Consider the following 15822-nt stretch of genomic DNA (forward strand, 5'->3'; position numbering starts at 1 on the left):
TTCCTCATTCTCTTTCCAATTCCTATTACACCTGACACTGCAACAAGATGGTGCTTTGCACAACCACATTTCTGTAACTCTCCCAATAAGCATTTGTTTTGCCAGACTTGCTAGGCAGCAATGACTTAATTGGCTTTAATGGTGATCTGCATCCTTGTTACTTTTGGTTCCTGGTTGAACAACCATCATTTTTTTGATTAAACTATTTAATATTGTTCGGGTTAAATGGCAATTAAGCACCATGGCAGCTCCACAAGGATAAAAGCCAACCAATTTCTTTCACTCCATGTGAAAAGAGCATCAGTGTGCTGCTAATGAATGTTCAAATGACTTTTAAACCACACGCAGTAATAACATTCATTATAACTTAATTGAAAGTTTACCAAAATGAATGCAGTTAAAGATAGCAATTCCAATTCAATCCTGATACGATTCCACTGAATTCAGTGGAATGATGTTGAAGATGGATTTGTCATGTTTCCTGTGTATGTTCTTGGGGCAATTTTGGGATATCCCTGGGCGGGGGAACAGTGATTTTTACATAATGTAGATCAGAGGAAAAGAAACAGATTTATAGCAATGAAAAGACTCAAATTCTGCACACTGTTGGGTGACTTTCCTAAATGAGTGCATGCAAGGCACAAAGGTTCTACCAAGCTATGGAATGAAGATGAATGGTGATGCAGTTGTTTAAAGGTTGCACATGCTGGTGATATTGGTTTTAGAAATATTGTTTTTATATTAACAAAGGCGCAGTAGAGTGATATTTTAAGGCCAACAAACTAATGTATCCTTTAAAATAGTGAGCTTGCCTATGCATAAGTTTTGGCAGGAATACAGAAAATTACATGTAAAGCATTGTGGGTGTGATATTCATTTACGCTGAGTGCAAATGCAAAAGAGCAGTGTAAAGAGACCTTAGTGCAAGCAAGAAAGAGACCCTCTGTGTGTCACTGATTGTGACCCAGCAGTCAGAGCCCCAAACGAGACTCAGGGCGCATTTGGTTCTGGTCACTGTTATGTGATGTTAGGCAAGTCAGTTGGCCTCTCATAGGGTTTTCACGAAGGAAGGTGCAGATGACTTTTGTGATAATTCAGTTTGAGGGGTGGGTGGAGAGCTCCTCTGCTGAAGCAATCTAATCTGTAGCCATTTCCATTTGTAAGACAAATGTTTCAAAAACAATCTAAATTTGTTTCTGTGCCTATTGCTCTCAGGCTGAGATTTGCAGGACTCAGTGCTGCAGTGTGCTTGAGTGAGGGATGTTAGGAAGTATAGTTGCCTTTGCATGGGCAATAGTGATAATATTTGTGGCAGAAACTTAATAGAGTGTCTGAGAATTTTCTGATCAAATGCTGTGATCAGAACATGCTGATTGATTGAATCCAAACTGTGTACAAGAAAGGGCTCGTTTTTTTCCAGTTGGTGGGGTGGGGGGCAAGGAAAAAAGCTTTTCAAAAATTTTATTTCAACATTTTCAAATAAAAATTTTTAGTTTTGAATTTATTTTATACTAAATGTAGGGTAACAAAATATGAAAGTCAGAATTGAACCATCTCAAATTGATCAAAATGAACACTTTTGACCTGACTAGAATTTTTTTCATATAATCAATTCACAATGTTCCAAGATTTTTCTTAGCTTTTCTGTGTTCCTCATTCAGAATAGAAACAAAATATAAGAACCTCAATTCTCTCAGTATGGGAAAAATTTGTTTCCTGGCTCCTCTAAGCCTTAATGCTGAGCTCCCAGGCATAGCCACTCAGAAAAAAACTCCTTGTTGTCCAGATGTCTCTCAAGTTTGCCTTCTTGTGATGGGATGTACGAAACCCACACTGGGTAGCAAGGGGTTAAGGCATTATCTTGGGACCAGCTAGCCCCAGTCCCTGCTCTGTCACACCTAAAGCAAATGCCCCATCTAGTGAAGGAATTAAAAGATGGGGAAACAGCTCATTTGGGAGCAGACTGGAAGAGAGCAGGCCTGCAACCTGGGGCTCCAACAATGCAGAGCAGAAGGAAGGTTGAAATCTCTAGGATCACTGCCCCAAAGGGCCCACTCCAGAAACAGTTACCGAGAGTATTCCTCTCTCCCCTACATACGGATCCTGAATGTTGGCAATCCCTTTTTTCCATCCCTCGTGTGGAGTACTAGAGCCTTGTACTGAACTAGGAAGTAGGAGAGCCTCGGACTAAGCTACAAGAGGTTAGGGAGCAAGGAAATACCTCCTGGAGGGAGGTCTTAAGCAGCTTTGATTGCCAGACAACTGGTAGCCTTAATGGGCCAGTGGAGTGGGACATCCTAGCTTACCTTGTCCCACCCTGCCAAACATGGATCATAGCCCTGACCACCTAAGTTATTACATTGCTTGAACATGCCCACATACTCCTTGTGTTGGTGGTGCATGTGCTTGCTAGAACGGCTTGTCTTGATGCGGATTGCAGTGCATGGTATGTAACTCTTCCATTGCGTCACTCACCATCATCTAGCACAGGCTGTTTTGGGAAGTTTTTTTTTCAGTGCGGAAACAGGGGTAACCACCTGATTATTTTCGATGAACTGTGAACATCTAAAAGCCCAAAAATGAACAACATATCTAAATACCAAACAATATATGATCTTGAAATGTTGGGTAACTCCCCCAGGCATCCTCCAGGGAGACAGAAGGATCAGGAGTGAAAGTCAGGAAGACAGCAGTGTAAGCATACATAGTCTATGTCTACACTAGGCAAAAACTTCAAAATGGCCATGCAAATGGCCATTTTGAAGTTTACTAATGAAGTGCTGAAATACATATTCAGTGCTTCATTAGCATGCGGGTGGCTGCGGCACTTCGAAATTGATGCGGCTCACCGCCGCGTGGCTCGTCCAGACGGGGCTCCTTTTCGAAAGGACCCCACCTACTTCGAAGTCCTCTTATTCCCATCTGCTCATAGGAATAAGGGGACTTCGAAGTAGTCAGGGTCCTTTCGAAAAGGAGCCCCGTCTGGACGAGCCGCGTAGCGGCGAGCTGCATCAATTTCGAAGTGCGGCGGCCGCCCGCATGCTAATGAGGTGCTGAATATGTATTCCAGAGCTTCATTAGTAAATTTCGAAATGGCCATTTGCATGGCCATTTTGAAGTTTTTGGCTAGTGTAGACATGGCCATAAAGTGTGAGGAAATAGAATACGTGAAATGTTTGCAAAAGTCCTGCAGTAAACAGTGCAATGTTCTTGAAATAGGGGTTACAAAAAGTATGGTTTGATGTTATTCATCAAGGACTGTCTTATATTCACATACATTGTGGCTCTTGAATTACTGAGTTTTTTACCGAAGTGGAAAAAATGTCTCTTCTTGCTATTTTGGTTGCTGACCCCTGACCCAGAACCATGGACCCTGGATGCTCTCCACTATTGTCATGAGCGTTGTAAGCATGGGTACCTGATCCTGCAGTATTTGCAGAGCCACAGGGAAGATTCCTTGTAGGCTAAGTTGCTGTGGGAGATAGAACCAGTTCAAGATGCTTGGCAGCATTCACAAAGCAGCTGAAAATGGTGGAGTGCTGGTTTTGGGCCTGAGGAAAAAAACACTGACTGAGGGGATTGCATCACCTTGCAGCTTTGAGATTATGAGCAGTGGCTGCAGAGCTTTTGGATGCACAAGGTCAGATTCCTTGGTCTATGTGCCAAACTTGACCCTGTCCTCCAGCATTGAGAAACCAAAATGAGAGCCACAGTAGCAGCTAAGCAAGTAGCAATTGCACTGTGTGTAGCCAGACAGAATTCCCCCCGCTCTACTCCATCTTTCCCCTCTTAGGTGCTTCAGAGCACAAAGGAGCAAAAGGACACAGCCCAGTCTTGGAATGCCTGAGAGCACAGATGTGCTAATCTCAAGCACAGTCTTTGATGCCTCAGAGCATAGACAGACTGCCTCATCATGACCCTGAATGGACCGAAACCAGACAACAAAAGACAAAGGGCTAGCAGATGACCAGGGCCTCAGGCTGCCCTTGACCAGTACTGGTGATTGATACGCCTACACTTTGTCCCAGGAGAGGAATCTCCCGCCCATAAGAAAAGAATGTCTAAATTATCTCCACCTCGCAAGTGTGAATTAAGCCCTTGAAACTCCCTGTGAGAACTAGTGTCACCAGATGGTCTAACACAATTGGCATCTTTAAAGATAAGGAAGAGTGTACGTGACCCAGGGGGTATAAAGAAGGGTCTGGCAGCCCCTCTAACTGAGCTCCAATTACCTATACCTGCCGGTCAGGAAAGTCTTTGCCTCCCAAGGTCCCAGGGGACGCCCTCCTTGTACTTCTTCTTCCCGAGGGATTGAGCGACAGACGCTGGACACGCCAAGCCAGGTAACGCAGGGGTGAGAATAAGACCTGCTATGTGTTTTGCTTTTGCGCGCATTTAATAATAGATCTATGAATTAAAGTATTTTTGTTATATGCTAGCTACTTGTAACTAAGAAGTGAAAATATAAGCCTTGTAACCATAAAAGTTAAGCTTTCTTATCAAATAAATAGTAACTGTTTAAGTTTTAACCTGACTCTTCCTTTTACTGTGCAAACCGAACACAAATAAAGAACCCCAGCCGGTTTTCGGCTGTATTAGCCTGGTCACTGGTGATGTGTACTGAGATCTGAGCACTGAGTCGTGCTGCCTCCACGAGGCAGACTCTTGGGGCACCCGTCAGCCTCCCTGGCTGCCCGCTGCGAAGAGACTTTTCTGTCCTAGCAGTTAAAGACTCGAGTGATAAATCCTTGGGGCATCTGTCAGCCACCCCTGGCTTCCCACTGCAAAGGGACTGTCTGTCCTAGCAGTTAAAGACTCGGATGAAATAAGAGCACACGTGGTGTCTCACCCCCAGCCATCGGCTAATACTGTGGAAACGTGCAATGCTAGATCGCTACTCGTCAATCAGGAATTAATTTGGAGTCGGGAATTTCCCTGCAGATGCAGTTATGATGCAGCTATGTGGGGCCATTAATCACCTCTGGCTATACAGGACTGTGACTTTGGGCAACATGAAGTTTTGCAGCAGCTGGCTTCCTGAACTGCAGTGAGGTGATGGAGGGCACATGTATCTCTATTTTAGCATCAGACCACATTGCCATAGAGTACATCAACAGGAAGAATTATATTTCTATGGCAATGCAAGCATTCGGGGAACACCAGGGATGCTTTTCATTGGCAGTTGGATAGGGAAGGTGCAAGATGCATGCATCTTTAAGAACACAGGACTTTCTATAAAGCTGCAAGCAGGGTCGTTCTTTGATTACCCTTGGGAATGTTGAAATGTCAGTAGTGATCCTGGGAGACCCAGTCTATGACCTCTTTGCTCTCATGGCACATGAACCTCAGGCATGGGCCACTCGACAACACCAAGGGGCACTTCAGCTATAGGTTTAACAGGTGCAGAATGACCTTAAAACATGCCTGTAGTTGTTTAGAAGGGTCACTGGCATTATTTGCTTATGAAGTTGGATCTTGGTGGGGGAAAAAAAAATCCCAGTAGTTACAGCTGTCTGCCATGGCCTGACGCAAGGGAGGAGGCAAGGTGTGGCTGTCTGCTGAATTTGAGCAGCTTGGTACCAGGGCTGTAAGAATTGCTCAGCAAGCAGCTGTACAGCTCAGGGAGACTTTTAAGGACCATTTGGACAGTGAGACTGAGTAGTGTGTTCTACCTGTTCCTTCTCTTTTTCTGGCTGGTGTGAAACTTGTAGTGGGTGCTGTGGGCATGGGAACATAACACTGCTAATGTACTTGTTAGTACTGTATTTTCTGTTAATGTTCTGGGTTCTGTGGCAAAATAAAGTAACCAGATGTGCTCAGCACCAGCATAGGTGTGAACTAATGCCCTAGAAATTGTTCCAAAAATATAATTTTACTCTGTAACTGGAGAATTTAATTAAGGAAAACAAATGTACGAGGGGGAAGAAACAGTCATTTCCATTTCGCTTACACCTACACCAACTGCGTCTTTCACTGCTCAGTATGTGTGAATGATATTTTCTTTAGTGTTGCCCCAGATGGAGTGGCAAGGGTAGGGCACTGGCTCTGATGCCAGGTGAAATGTTAAGGGAGGGCACAGGGAGGTCTCCATATAGAATTCTCTGTGCTGAAGATGATTGTACTTGAGGTCCACCAGAGTCTGCACCTTTTCTGTTTGCTGTGTGAGAAGTGCAGATATATCCAGCTCCACATTTGTTGTCTGTTTACGCCTTTCTCTTCTCCACTTTACCATTGTCCATGCTGTTTGCAAGGGTGAGCTTCCAGGCCCTGTGCTCATTCTCTGATGCATCATGGGCTTTCAGGGTCTCCTGGAACATGTCTTCACAAGTTCTCTTCTTCTTTCTCATCTGACTCGGGTGTTGCATGGCTATGGAGAGGGAGACACCCCCGGCCACAACACCAGTGACTGTCTGTCTTGTCAGTGTATTGACAACAGAGGTAAAAACTTAGAGTACGGAGCCCATTCCCCTCAATCCCTACAAGTTGTAAATCCTACCTTCTCACATCTCCCTGGGATTGATACAGCAAGGCATGAGTCAAAGCACCAGCCATCGTTTGTATGTTTTGGTTCAGGAGAGCAGGGGCTTAACTCCCAGGCACAAGTGTAGTACAATGGAATTGAATACTGCTGCTGTGGTTATTTTAGCTGATGTAATACAGACAGAGAGAGCACAGTTGCTGCTGATGTCCCAGTGCCATCCCAGCCTGTGAGCAGCTGGCCTTTGTTCTGCAGTGGTGATGTGGGAAAGCCCCCTACTGCAGCAGGCGAAATAAGGGAAATGTCTCTAGAAACTTTTGGCAGAAATTCTGTCAGGAAAGCTGCACCAAGATCTCTGTAGAGGACTATGGCACATCATGGTGCACATAAAACAAGCTGCTTGCCATGACTCATTCTGCCTAGCTCAGGAGGACTGAAAAGCAGATTACAACTCTACCTTTCTTGTTTGTTTTCACTACGTTTTCTGTCATAAGTGGAAAAGCAGGTGACCAGAGCAGTTAGGATGGGGGCACTGTGTGACAGCTCCTGGAGGCCCAAAACAAATCTATGCAAGTGACACACTATCTATACAGACACTGTTGTGCAGGCCAAAAATAAAACAAGGCTCAAAAAAGAACTAGCTAAATGAACGGCAGGCATGTCCATCGGTGGCTGTTAGCCAGGATGGGATGGGCTGGTGTCCCTAGCCCCTGTTTGATGCTTGATTCTTACCAGTTCTGTTCATACCCTGTGAACACCTGGCATGACCCCTGTCAGACGACAAGATACTGGGTTAGGTGGACCACTGGTCTGATCCAGAAAGGCTGTTCTTGTGTGTTATACAAACTTCCTCACCCTGGACTCTACACCACTTAGGGAGGTGGAGTTACGTTGGCACACTGCGACAGTTACATCAGCAAGAGCAAAGTGAAGGTTAGATATATTCACAGCCGTGTCCACATAAAGTGACTTACACTGACATAATCCTGTAGTGTAGACCACATCTAAGAGAAATAACTCTCTGCACTTCCCACCAGCATGCCCCAGGAACTGAAGAAGTGGAGGCTGTAGAAACCACCTTATGTTAAATTTAATAATCTCTGACATCAGGCAGAAACTCCCTTTTTAGAACTCCTTAAGAGAAACCTTTCTCGCTGTAACTCTTGGAGGTGTATGTTCTATTTTGTAGAATATATCTGACTCAAAATACCTTGTTTCAACCACCTCCTTTCTCTCATCCATTTTCCTGCTGTCTCTGGAATACACGCTCCACTTAAATTCAACACTAGTCATGCTGTCCTTCTCTCTTATCTTGTTTCAGCTCTTTGCACTCACTGAATTCCCTCTCCCATCCTACCTTTCCTTCCCTCTTTATCATTCTTGGTCAGGCTTCTCTTTCTCTACTGGAAGCTATTTGCTGCTCTGTGGATGACTGCTCATTTGCTGCTTTTCTCCCAATCCCCCTCATTGTTCTTTGGCAAATTCGGTGTGATGGAGCTGCAACACAGCTGACTACAACTCCCATCAGCCACATCACATTTCTGCTTCCTCAGCAGGAACCACATTTCCCATCAGCCCCCTCCCCTTTGAGCTTCCCCTTCCCCTCAGGTAAAAGGAAAGGTTCTGAGCCAGAAAGAGGCTAAATCCCAGGGACTGGGTGCCACATAGCAGCATGGTGCTGGAGAGAAGCCCCAAGAACACTAAACATGGTGGAATGTGCAACAGACTGACTGCTGGACATAACAGCTGGCTGCAGCTCTGCAGGGATTTATGGGGGAGCAGCAATGAAGAGCCTTGGCTCTTAAGTGGGCTTCCCTGGGACCCAAACAAGAACTGCTGTGGCTCTAAATGGTAAGTGTTCAATCCTCTGCCTTAGTGTGTTTGCAACCCCATCTCAGGCACCTGGCTGACGGAATGTCTACCCAGGTCACGGCAGCAAGATTTGAGCCCAGGTCAGGATGCTAAAGATATGACAGTACAAAAAATAATCATGTAGCAGATGCGCTGGAGCCTTTTTTTCATAGTGGGGATGCTGACAGCCATTGAACCAAACTGTAAACCCTGGATGTAATGGACACCATTTCCAGTCAGCGAGTACTGCAACAGCCCTGCACCTCTCGTTCCAGCACCTATACCGTGCAGACACAGCAGCTTGGGTTGGAGCTCAGACTCAGAATGGCACTCCCCTTCATAGGCTTCAACTACCTCCAGTCCAAGTCAGTTGGCCTGGGTTTGGAGGCTTCCTGGCACTGGCTGTGTAAAAATACCTTCAGTGGTCATTGAGACACATCAGGCTTAGTGTTTACAAGGCTAGTTGCTATGATTAGAGCTCTGCAAATCCACAGATTTCTGCCTTGTATCTGCATCCGCAGATGTCAATGCACACATTCATGGTCCATTTCTTCAGACACAACTTAGCCGTGTCTACACGTGCACGCTACTTCGAAGTAGCGGCGCCAACTTCGAAATAGCGCCCGTCACGGCTACACGCGTCGGGTGCTATTTCGAAGTTAACTTCGACGTTAGGCGGCGAGACGTCGAAGTCGCTAACCCCATGAGGGGATAGGAATAGCGCCCTACTTCGACGTTCAACGTCGAAGTAGGGACCGTGTAGTCGTTGCGCGTCCCGCAACTTCGAAATAGCGGGGTCCGCCATGGCGGCCATCAGCTGAGGGGTTGAGAGACGCTCTCTCTCGAGCCCCTGTGGGGCTTTATGGTTACCGTGGGCAGCAGCCCTTAGCCCAGGGCTTTTGGCTGCTGCTGCGGCAGCTGGGGATCCATGCTGCAGGCACAGGGTCTGCAACCAGTTGTCAGCTCTGTGTATTTTGTGTTGTTTAGTACAACTGTGTCTGGGAGGGGCCCTTTAAGGGAGCGGCTTGCTGTTGAGTCCGCCCTGTGACCCTGTCTGCAGCTGTGCCTGGCACCCTTATTTCGATGTGTGCTACTTTGGCATGTAGACGTTCCCTCGCAGCGCCTATTTCGATGTGGTGCCGTGCAACGTTGAAGTTGAACATCGACGTTGCCAGCCCTGGAGGACGTGTAGACGTTATTCATCGAAATAGCCTATTTCGATGTTGCTACATCGAAATAAGCTATTTCGATGTAGGCTTCATGTGTAGACGTAGCCCTTGTGTGTACCCATTTGGGGCTCTAGCCACGATGTGGTACACAGGGCGTGCTACTAGCATTCTATGGATTTGGGATACCAGATTACCTCAGGGACTGTACTGGCCTTGGGCATTGCCAGTTCCCTAGTGCTGCTGCATGCTTCTTTCTTCACCTTGACCCTCTGCTTGTGGTCGTGTTCATTCTGTGGGTTATGTCTTTACTAAGCACTGATGTCTCTGGTTTCTCACCCATCAGAGTTCTCTTTCTCATCGACTCCTTATTTCTCTTAATATTGCCTGTTATGACCTTCCCTTGCCATTCTCTCCCTTCCAGTCCACTGGTATCTCTGCAGCTATGAGCTTCGTTTGACACTTTTCAGCAAAATATAGTATTGCGTTTAAGTAGTAGGACAGACTATCTAATGAGGAATAACTCCTCCCTCCACTCCTCTCTCTTTTCCAGTCTGTGTGCCTACATCAGTAAACTTGGCACACACCCAGCATCCATAGCAGAAGTGATCGAAGCCATCATAATCTTTCTCTAATGACAAGACAGCGTATTCACACATTCACCACTGATCCTTGTGTAAGTGGACACACCCTTGATGGTTCTCCTCTCATTAAACAGCTTTCACAAGCTAGCTCTAGGCTGTCAGAATTAGTAGGCCTATTTGCTGGCACCATTTGTCAGGATGAGCTGGCTTGAATGTGTTATTTTAGAGCACTGGTATGGCTATTCATAGCACCCTTGGCAGCTGCTTGTGCTGAGCTGAGAATCACATCATTGAAGTCATGGGGGAGGGACCCAGTTCCTGCAGCTCTGTCACCTGCTGATCCCAGAATGAGCAGTGTTCCCACACACCCTCCTACTTCTGATGAAGATCCTGTACATGGGTGACAGAGAAGGAGAATGTGTTTGGGAGAGCAATGGGGGCTGGGCTGAAAATGGGGACAATGTTCAGGACCATCAAGGGGGCTGGGGTGAATTTTTTACTTTGAATTTAGATTTTCCTCCCACTTTTAATTTACTCGCAACCTATAGTGTGGGTGGAGGAGACCTTGTCAATTACAACTGTTTCCTCAGCTGAGTTCAACTATCTTACAGGGAGATAAGAACTTTTGGTCATGGATGCCTTTTGAAGTTGTATCCTGTTCAATCACTGTACACACAAATTTGTTCTGCTCAAAAGATTGATGGCCAATCTATATAAAATCACAGTTGGAATTAAAAAGGGAGACTTCATCACTCCATGCTTAAGGAGCTCAACGGTGGTAAAAAGGCACATGACTTCTTGTTCTGATACAAATCAGGTTTAATTTCACTGACACCCATGGCATTCTACTGGTGTAAAACTAGTCTGAGGGATGCAGATCCTGCTCTGGAGTAGCAGGTGGAAGATTGCTCTTATTTACTCATAAGACAGAACTGCTATCTCATTGAGATGAGCTGAATAGTTGATTGGCTTGAAAGACAATGGGGTATGGGTTCATTCTAAAAATGGATGAAGTCCTTGTTTGTTCTTGAATTTTAACGTGTACTGTTATGTCTCATCAGTAAAACAACCATGTCTTTGTAACTCCAATAAATAAAGTGATTTCATGTATGGTTCTCAGGGGTGAAGGGAAGACATACTGATATAGATGCTTTACATGATTTTGAACATTGCATTCTACACATCTGATTCTGAACTCTGACACTTACTTAAACCAGAAACCACTCCAGGCCCGTATGCAGGAATTTCTAGGTGGGGGTTCTTATTTTTTTAAATATGGACCACCCCCAACACAGCAGGCCCTGCCCTTCTTCCCCCATTCTCTGTGCTCCAGCTGCTCCCTGCCTCCTCATCTCCCACTAGGCCTGAAGAGCCCATACCCCCTGCCCGAAACCTCCCACTCCCAGCTTGTCCTAAAAAACCTCCCTACACACTCTTCCCTGCTCTGACTGAATCCCCCTTGCCCAAATATCCCTCCCTGCCCCAACCCCCACCACTTGGCCTGAAGACCTCCCACTGCACCTCTGCTCAGACTGAACCCCCTCCCCCGCAAGCCCCAACATCCCCCTGCCCAAACACATTCTCCCCCACTCAGCCTGAACACCCCTGCCCAACTCCACTGCTTAGCTCAAGGACCACGCCCCTGCCAACCTCAACCTGAAGATTCTCCACCCCTCCGCACCTGCCCCACTCTTACCTGGAACAGGGGCCAGGTGCAGGTGGAGGCAGCAGCCACAGGGGGTCACCTCCCCATGGCATCCCTCCCAGCACTCACCGTATGGAGCTCTGCCTCAGTCTCTGAGTCTGCTGAGCCTCACCTCTACATGGGCAGCTGGGAGGCCGCCAGCCACCCAGTGGGCCTTAGCAGTCCAGGAGCGTTGAGTGGTGAGTGCAGGGTGGTGTGGCGGAAGGGAAGAGGTCAAGGGAAGTTGCGGGTGGGTGATCCCCTGCCACTGCCACCTCCTGCCCTAGTGACAGGGGGTCAGCATGGAAGGGTGGAGCAGTGAAGCAGTAGGACCAATCCATGGGGGGTGAATTTGCACCCCTCTCCTCCGTCCCCCCACCCATACAGGCCTGAACTCCCTTGACTTTAGTATAGTTATGCTGTGGTGAAAGCATTGTAAGATCAGGTCTGGGTCTATCTGCCTTGAACCTTGTGTTGCTGATATTTTTGAACATTTTTAAGTTTTCAGAGACACGCATCGTAAGCACAATCTTCCTGCAAAATTACATTATACAGCTACAATTACTAACACTGACTTAGTATGTATTTTCCAAAATATACTATGTGGTGAAAGGGAAAAACACCGTTCCTGAAAAATGAACAATAGTTATAACAGGGCTGCAGAATTATATAGCCCCTGAAGGTTTTTGGAGCATAAGCCAACATCTTGAGTGGTAGGAGTCTTTAACTTTTCAGTGCAATTGAAGGCAAGTTTGTTACCTACTGGTTAAGTGTACTGTTGTGTCTTGGCTTAATCATGAGTGAAAACTGCGCACTCAGGCACCACTCCTGCTTTTCATTTTGTGTAATGGATTCTTTTGAGACCTGATGTACGCTACAAAATCACCATCCTTTGCCCAACTGACTCTGTAGAAGCAAAATGAAGTCACGACTTGAAAATTCAGGTTCAGTACTGATAACTGTAACAAATGTCAGAGCAGAGTCTATTTATAGACACTGTATGTCAGGGGCATAATGCATTGAACCGTAGAAGAATCCTTGTACTGATACCATGTACACAGTGACAGCTATATATAGCTTAGCCACGCCACCCTCTGGGTTTTTTTTTCTTTGCTTTTTAAATTTTTTAGTGACTCTAGTGCTTGTTAAAGAGGGGAGGATGACAGCTCTGGTGACAGGAGCCCTGTAGTTCTCCACAAAACATGGGAAAGCAAACTGCCCTTGCTCCTTTGTCAGTGCACTTCAGTTCCAGCTGGGCATGGAGAACCCATGTGGTAGAGCTCAGTGACAATCTCAGAATTCAAAGCCCACTTACACTTTTGGAGGGACTTGGGTTCTGTTCCTTCCCTCTAAACTCTATGCAGGAAAAAGCCTCCAAATCAGTGCCTCTGTCACATGGCCTTTCCCAGCACTTCTGCTTTCCCTCTTTGGCCCCAGTGACCCTGTTTACCTATAATGTCTTCAGAGATCCCCAAATCCTTGTTTTCTTTTAGCAAGATTGTAGGTTTTTTTTATTTGGTCCTTTTGGCTGAATATAATACATTTATTTGCCTTTTTTGGCTGTAATCTTCCTTAAATAGAATTCTAGTTTCTTGCCTTCTGAAATAGAGCCATTTGCTTGTCCAGGTCTGGACTCTATGCAAGCAGGCCACTGTCCCTGCTGGAATGGCTCCTCCCAAATGCTGCTTGGTCTTGGCGCTCTACCACTTATATTTCTTCTGGATCCTCTTTAATTGATACATGTTTAAGATTTCCTCCTCTTCAAGAGTCAGTGTGGTGTAGGAGCAAGGTGCAGTGGGGTTCAAACCACTGGTGTGGGTGCTGTCAATGAGAGTGATGCTATGCCAACTCATTATTGGAAGCATTGCCTACCACCTCAATGTACCTGGCCTTACAGGTGCAGCATGTAGATCACCAAGAGAAGTTGCCAAAGTCCAGCAGCAGAGCACAGTATTTCTTGTTACCACCATGAACCCTCTACACATAAATCTGGTGCGGGTCAATCTTGGTGTTGGCAGGAGGTTGACCTATTTCATATTTTCTCTTCTTGAGCCAGGGCTTCCTTATGCTCCCAGTCAGGGGATGTTTGGGTCATATGTCCCTAGAGAGACCCATTCAGAGAAGTTTTCCTGAGTCAAGATACCACCTACGTTTTCAGTTCTCTTCTTGCTTCCCTTCTTCTCCCAGGGGCCACTGACCTTGTTCTGTTTTTCACACTGCTTCCTGCATCCTAACAAGTTAAGTGAGATCTAATAGGCAGTCAAAACATGAAAACATGTTTAACTGTGCCAGCCACAAGCACTAATGAGCAATTAAGTCAGATGCCCCATATTCCCTGGAGTGTAAACTAGGAAACCCCCTCCAAGTAACATATGGATGAGATAAGGGGGTTGCTGCTTTCTGTTCATTTCTTCATTAGGGCAGCAGGTATTTCCTAACTAGCCTGCTTTGGATTATAGGGCATGCATGCCGCTGACACTTGGAAGACAGTGCCCAGTGTGGGAGTAGAATTATTGCTAGCTTATGCTGATTTTCTGCCCCAAAAGACCATTTGAGGACTAGGGAAGCAGGAATCAATACTGGGCGTTCCTTCTCTTTCCCCACAGACTTTACACGGGGCAAGCCAAAATCTTAGCTCCCCTAAGGATTTTAGCAGGCACAGAGGGGATGCACTACCTGCAGAAATGCTGCCCCAGTAATGAAAGATCTCTACAAATTTTATTCTGTTAGATCTCTGTGAGATTTAAGTTAATGTAGAAACCAGTCTTTCCAGTGAACCTGAACAAGTTGTTGACCTGCTGTCCATCCCATGAATAGATCTTACAGGACTTGCATAGTCTTGTTACTAGATTAGTTCTATTTTGTGCCCATTCAGTCTCTGGCTGCATGGTTGATTCTGCCAATAAGACTGCTGTGATGCTTCTCAGGGCACACAGGACTGGCAGTCTCCTGCTTACCACCTGCTTCCCGTGCAAAAGAGTCTTGCCAGTAATAGCTGATGTTGGTGCCCTAGCACAGCCTCTCTCTCAGGAAGTCCTAGCGCTCTCCTTTGGGTATTCCAGCCCTATCTTTGCAGGTTGACAACATACTTACTACAGTCCCAAACCCTTTCAAAGTGACCCTCCGGTAGAATCCTGATCACTGAACTCCCACAGAAATTCCAGATCCTCTCTTCCCAAAGAAGTAGTGTGCCACAGTTTATCAATGTCACCTTACACCACAATTCCTGTATCATACACTGCACATGAGTTCAATTATAAAACAAAAAGTAAGTTTGTTAATGAAAGAATAAAGATTTAAAATAACATGGGAAATGGGAACAAATGATTACCTTTAAAATGCTATAAAGCTCTTTCTAGAGACTAAACTTCACTGACAAGGCATTTCCCTACTCCTGACAACATAGCTTACTCCAACTTCTTTCCCCTGAATTTTTTAACCAGTCTGGTAGAGATGCCTTCTCAAAGATGAAGTCAGCTGCCAGCTTGTCCTTACAGACTGAATGAATGCCAGAAATTTCTGTACACCCAAACATACCAGCGCAGACCTTTGATGTTCTCTCAAGGTAGGGTCCTCATCTCACCCCCATGTTTACCGTATCTTGTTGATTTCCTTTTCAAGTCTCTGCCAGCATTTGACTTAGAATGCTGATGGACTCCCATTGTCTGACCTACATCACACAATGGCCCCCCACAGAGCCAAGTGTCCATCCCCGGCACCCCTCATTTGGGGAAGTTTGTCTCAAGACACATTACATTTGAGTGACCTTCTTTCAGCAACCACCCTAGAGAATATATTTTTTAGTGTGGATATACATAATTTGCTGCTTTTCTGCACATACATCTCATGATTGTTATGATTAACGTGACACAAACTTTCATGAAAGATCATATGTGATATTCTTTTAGTGAATCTAAGGGATCCTTGTATCCCTCTGACAGGGGTTTTTGGGACACAGGTGCCAATTAATCTCAATTTTTAGTGGGTAGGTGGCATGGATGCAGTTGCTAGTAACTGGCCTATTTCTAGGATTACCTTTTGGGAACAGAAGCTGATTCA

At 45.8% G+C, this 15822-nt stretch overlaps 1 pseudogene; it reads right to left on the reverse strand.

Annotated features, from left to right (window-relative positions):
* Positions 1-13306: 13306 nt before the first annotated feature.
* Positions 13307-13878, reverse strand: LOC142008823 (small ribosomal subunit protein eS8 pseudogene; annotated as a pseudogene).
* Positions 13879-15822: the final 1944 nt, after the last annotated feature.

Source organism: Carettochelys insculpta, chromosome 2 (genome assembly GCF_033958435.1).
Source record: "Carettochelys insculpta isolate YL-2023 chromosome 2, ASM3395843v1, whole genome shotgun sequence".
NCBI classification, from domain to species: domain Eukaryota; kingdom Metazoa; phylum Chordata; order Testudines; family Carettochelyidae; genus Carettochelys; species Carettochelys insculpta.